At 39.7% G+C, this 6,000-nt stretch overlaps 1 long non-coding RNA gene across 1 annotated transcript; it reads left to right on the top strand.

Moving 5' to 3' along the window:
* The first annotated feature begins 1,021 nt into the window (after positions 1-1,021).
* On the top strand, positions 1,022-2,298 carry LOC132152648 (uncharacterized). Its single transcript, XR_009436557.1, has 2 exons — positions 1,022-1,124; positions 1,380-2,298. It is a non-coding gene; the product is annotated as an uncharacterized LOC132152648 (long non-coding RNA).
* The last annotated feature ends 3,702 nt before the right edge of the window (positions 2,299-6,000 follow it).

Below are 6,000 nucleotides of genomic sequence, written 5' to 3' on the forward strand. Positions count from 1 at the left end.
TGTTTCTTTGGATAATGTTATATGAAGTACCATTACTTCAAACGAGTTATACTTGTAGCCTGCCCTCTGAGAAATCCTGAAAACGTTGTTATAAATTGAAGCAACACCTCCACCTTTGCCTTTTAGACGTGGCTCATGTTTATAACAGTAATCTTGGGGGGTGGACTCATTTAAAATAATGTAATCATCAGGTTTTAGCCAGGTTTCTGTCAAACGGAGCACATCTATATTATGATCAGTGATCATATTATTTACAAAAAGTGTTTTCGTAGAAAGGGATCTGATATTCAATAAGCCAAGCTTTATCATTTGTTTATCCATATTGCTTCTGTTTTTTATTTGTTGAACCTCAATTAAATTGTTAATCTTAACTTGGTTTGGACGTTTTTTGTTTTTTCTAGTTCGGGGAACAGACACAGTCTCTATAGTGTGATATCTAGGTGAAAAAGTCTCTATGTGCTGAGAATTAACTGACCTCTGTGACGGGAGGCAGCTAGCAGACGGTCGGTTTAGCCAGTCTGTCTGCTTCCTGACCTGGGCCCCAGTTAGTCAAGTACAAACTCTAAGACTATGTGCCATATTTCTAGACAGAAGAGCGGCACCACCCCAGGAGGGATGAAGGGCTCGTAACAAGTAGTTCCACTCACCATTGTCAAAGCTCTACCTCACTGGGTGAGATTTGATAACACTGGGAAAACATACTTTTTTTTCCACTTAGAACAGGGACGCTGCGGAAGCCCCATCCTTCCCGAAAGAGTTTTCGGAAGCAAATACACATATAACATCCGTTTAGGATAAATTTGAGGTGATTAAAACCCTCTTTGGAAGGCAGACGTATGCCAGGGAAACATGGACTCTAAGGCTATACCGTGGACTATACCCATACGAGTACCGCTTAGGTCTCAATATGGAACCCAGTCTTCCACGGTTCTCACGGATTCATCATGAAGGCCTGGCACCAGACGTTCCACCGCATCCAGCTGCCTAGGGTGATGGAGGATCTCAACAGTGTCTACAACAAGGACACTCTGGAGCAGTTTTAGCAAAGAAGTCTTTACAACGACGCATCTGTGAAGCTCTTTTAGTGAAATTTGCTCTTTAGGAATTGCTCTTTTAGTCCTGAGGTGCACAGGGGAATTGGCCGCTTGCAACACGACAGGGCATAGTGCAGCCTGAAGTGCACAATCCACTCGACAAGGGAACAACCGCCGCTGAAGCGCTATCTCGTCAACACACCAAGCTTCCGAGAGCATGCTGAACTCGTAGTTCACAGCAGACACATTTGAGCAGAAGGATACTAACGCTCGGCTCCGAAGCGAAAAGCTGGTATGCATTGCACCTGCTACTTCTTATACTCACGCTGTGATCAGTGGCAGCAGATTGGTGCAATAATTGCATGCCAATGTGCATTGGCTTGTTTAGTTTACACTCAAAGTAGATTGGTCTATCGAAGCAATATCCCAATTCGTCAGTCACCGACGTGATGTCGAGAGTGACCGACTGAAAGGGAACAATGATTTTGTATATTTCTTAAAATATTGTTTTAATAAAAAACAAAGTCTTTAAGTTTTAATAATACGATAATGATTTTCACCTGAATGTCAGAAAGAGAAATACCTGCTTAATTCATAGGAATGTAAGACATTAAACAAGTGCAGTGCATTTGAGCCCTTTGCAAATGCATGTGAAACGTGTTCAACATAGAGTAGATGATGGTTAAAGAAAATTATGTAAAATCATGCTTTTAGTGTATCATTACCCAACATTTGTTGACTTCAAATAAGAAAATGTGATCTTGACTTTGACATGTAGTAACTGGCTTTTAACCTACTTTTAGTCCTAGTTAATTTTCACCAGATCAGTTAATCAGTCCCACATATCATCATGTTTTCGTTTGAAAACTCAGCCCTGTGGTAATGCCATTTTATTGTGTTCAATGAGGACCAGAAAAAGCCCTCCACAGAATGACTGAAAGATTGAAGTCCTGTGAAAAGCAAAAGCAAAACTCACTTCGAAGAGGCTCATGTGAAGTTGTCTGAGGTCCAGTAGGTGCAGGTTCCCCAGGAGAGGCAGTGGTTTGGGTCCTGGAGGATCTTCTGAAGAGCTGGAGCTGATGGAGAAAAGATAAACAACCAAAACCAACAGCACTGCAGCGAGTAAAGCTCCTGTGGTGGAGCTCCTAAGATCCATTTATTTTTACAATGACATCTAAGTAAAACTGTTGTAATAAATAATTTAATGATGAGGTGTCTAAGAAACTGAAGATGACAAAAATTTTCTACTTTAAAGTGTTTTTTTTACCTGATGTCATGTTCACCTTAAATATCCTCTATATCACTTTATATGGATTTTAATAGTATTTTTACAGGCACCAGCCCTGAAATAAGTAATGATGTTACAACACAATCAATTTATTTATACCTGAGTAACAACACTGAAAAAACTAATAGTCACTGGATTGAAAAAAGTAAAGAGCTAGAGAGCTTTGTGTTTTGTGATTGCATGTTACACAAATTGTGTTCTTTAAAAGTAAAATGAAAGTAAATGATATATAAAATTAATTTAGTAACCTGAAGGTCACAGGTCTGAGTCTCGGCGCTGGCAGGAGTTATAGGTGGGTAGCAGTGAATAAACAGCGCTCTCTTCCACTCTCAATACTCATGACTGAAATGCCCTTGAGCAAGGCACTGAACTCCCAGTTGCTCCCCGGGTGCTGGATCAATAGATGCCCACTGCTCTGGGTGTGTGTTCACGGTGTGTGTGTGTTCACTGATCCAGGTGTGTGTTCACAGTGTGTGTGTGTTCACTGCTCCGGGTGTGTGTTCACGGTGTGTGTGTTTGTTTACTGCTCCGGGTGTGTGTTCACGGTGTGTGTGTTCACGGTGTGTGTGTGTGTTCACTTCTCCGGGTGTGTGTTCACGGTGTGTGTGTGTGTTCACTGCTCCGGGTGTGTGTTCACAGTTTTTGTGTGTGTTCACTGCTCTGGGTGTGTGTTCACGGTGTGTGTGTGTGTTCACTGCTCTGGGTGTGTGTTCACGGTGTGTGTGTATGTGTTCACTGATTTGGGTGTGTGTTCACGGTGTGTGTGTGTGTTTACTGCTCTGGGTGTGTGTTCACAGTGTGTGTGTGTGTTTACTGCTCTGGGTGTGTGTTCACGGTGTGTTCACTTCTCACTGCTGTGTGTGTGCACTTGGATGGGTTAAATGCAGAGCACCAATTCTGAATATGGGTTACCATACTTGGCAAATGTCACAACATTTTTTTAGCTATATTTAAATAAATTAATAGATTTTTTTTATTTTTTACTTTGGTCACACTCTGCTGTAGGCCCGTGACCTCTCACGTTTGCTCTCAATCATGGCAATGAGTCTGCGCAGTGAACACACAAGAACGCCATGCCTGCCATGACACACCCCACAATTTCATTGACAACACGAGGGCACCAACTACTCCATGCATGAACATCTTATTTTAACCATGGACACAAAAGTTATACCACAATCATGCACAGTCATGTCAACCAGATACCAAGAGACATCATCATCATGTCATGTGTGCTGGGATGCAGTATTTTGCACTGACTTTGTAGGAATAGAGTGTGTTGACAGAAATAAGTTTGTATGAATAAAGTTTTTGTTTTTGGAGAATCATAATATCTCATGTTGTATTTGAGCAGGACAGGGATGGACTTTGGTGACACATAAAACTAATTCCCAACATTATGTATCTTTGCATTATGTTTGATGTGCTTTCAGATTTCCTAATTTCACTTCAGAATTTTTTGTTTACATTTTAAATATTTTTTTTACATTTAATCTTTTGTTATATTTTAATACTGTCATCGTGAAAAAAATAAAAATAATAATATATATATATATATATATATATATATATACACTTTCCTTTACCTTTACCCTGTATTTACTTTATTTATTTATTTTTATTTTTATAGAGATTTTTTGAGGGAGTAATAATGAATAATATTCATAAATATTAATATTGGAAGATACACTGATCAGGTATAACATTATGACCACAGACAGGTGAAGTGAATAACACTGATTATCTTTTCATCATGACACCCGTTAGTGGGTGGGATATATTAGGCAGCAAGTGAACAAAGTTGTCCTTTAAGTTGATGTGTAAAAAGAAGGAAAATTATTTGACAAGGGCCAAATTGTGATTTGTTACGAGGGTTAGGGTAGATGACATAAATAAATACATCTGAAACCTGTTGTTATCTTTTGTGAATTAATTATTTTCTTTAAGTCTCATTTGTAGTGATATTTAAAAGGTTATCACTTTAGGATTGGGCAAAGCCAAAACAACAAACAAAAGTATCACTAACTATACCCTAAACAACTGGGCCAGAGCATCTCGAAAAACTGCAGCTCTTGTGGGGTATTCCCACTCTGCAGAGGAATGGTTTGAGAAGCACAACAATGAGTTTGAGGTGTTGACTTGGCCTCCAAATTCCCCAGATCTCAGTCCGATCAAGTATCTCTGGGATGTGCTGAACCATTGAGTCCGATCATGGATGCCCCACCTCACAACTTACAGGACCTAAAGGATCTGCTCCTAACATCTTGGTGGCAGATAGCACAGCACACCTCCAGGAGTCTAGTGGAGTCCACAGGGCTGTTTTGGCATCAAAGTATTAGGACCAACACAACATTAGGAAGGCGGTCACACATAACCCATTCTCACTCCCAAGGCGTCATAAACTGATGCATGGTCAAGCACCTTTAGAGTCACTATGAAGACGTCAAAGGTGCCCCCAGCGTCACTATATCAGTGAACTAGGAAAATTATCATAGGCTATCTTTGGTGGCAAGACTGTGACAACGGCCATCTTTAAACCTCTCTCACTGTATGACATACAACCACCGATTAGGAGCCATGATCACAGACATTGCCATGATTGTTTCATGATGCAAATCTTTTGTCTGGGACAGCCGAAAATCGTGCAGTGTGCATCTGGCTTTGTATCGGTCATCTGAGGGTGTTGAGTTTCATTGCGTTTAACTAAATGAACACACCTGCTAACTAGGGTGATTAAACACGGTTTAATCTGTCACATGATGTGCCATAGACCTTGGATCAGGTTAAATTCATATCAGGTTCAAAGATGCAAGTTGTATTTGTATTAAACCATGGTAACCACAATAATGGCAATTGTAACTGTATGGATAGTAATATGGATAGTAATAGCACAGTAAGCCAAACTTACATGTATTCATTCAGAAACGTAGAAGACAGAAAGCTCTGGAGGCAGACGTTTGCAGCTGTAAGTCTGTGATAGTTATAGCCTTTTACCAAACATTCCTGCTGTTATAATTTGCACAGCATTTGTTGTTTCTTAAACTTTTTGACTGTCCAAATACCCACACTTGCAGTCTTTGCACTTGACCACTTGATTACTTATTTGACATATTTCCTGTATCTGGCCCAAGTGAGCATGAAGACCGCAATAACTTTTCATTACCTTATGGGACACATTTATAGTGTTGTAAAGAAAAGTGTTTACAGAGATTTATTTTTCTTGTGTACCATTCTTTTGGATCTTCCTCATCCTTACTCTTGAGCACCTGAAGACCCTCGCAAAAAGACAACCATATTCTCAGATAATTTTGGAGGTAAAGTAAAAGATGGATGCATGTCAGCTTATAGTTGTACAAAAGATAAATATGTGCTTGTGAAGGCGTTGTTCACAAGTTAATAACAGAAGATAATTTCTGTTATTAAAAATAATGTTTTAATGAGAGTATCAAGGTTTTACAGTAAGTGAAATGAAGGACTGAGGCATGAAGCCTAAACGGAACCAGCTGCTTGTTTTTTAAGAATATGCACAAGTGCACATCCAGGTGCAAAGATTGTATTGAGGCTTGTATCAAATCCCCTTGATCATGTGACTGATGGAGTTTTAGGCTTCAAACGTCACAATGAAACGCCTGAAGCGAAGTGACTGATTTGAATCTTTGGAACGGCTTCATTCATTAT

The sequence above is a fragment of the Carassius carassius genome, chromosome 1 (genome assembly GCF_963082965.1).
Source record: "Carassius carassius chromosome 1, fCarCar2.1, whole genome shotgun sequence".
Taxonomy (NCBI): Eukaryota; Metazoa; Chordata; class Actinopteri; order Cypriniformes; family Cyprinidae; genus Carassius; species Carassius carassius.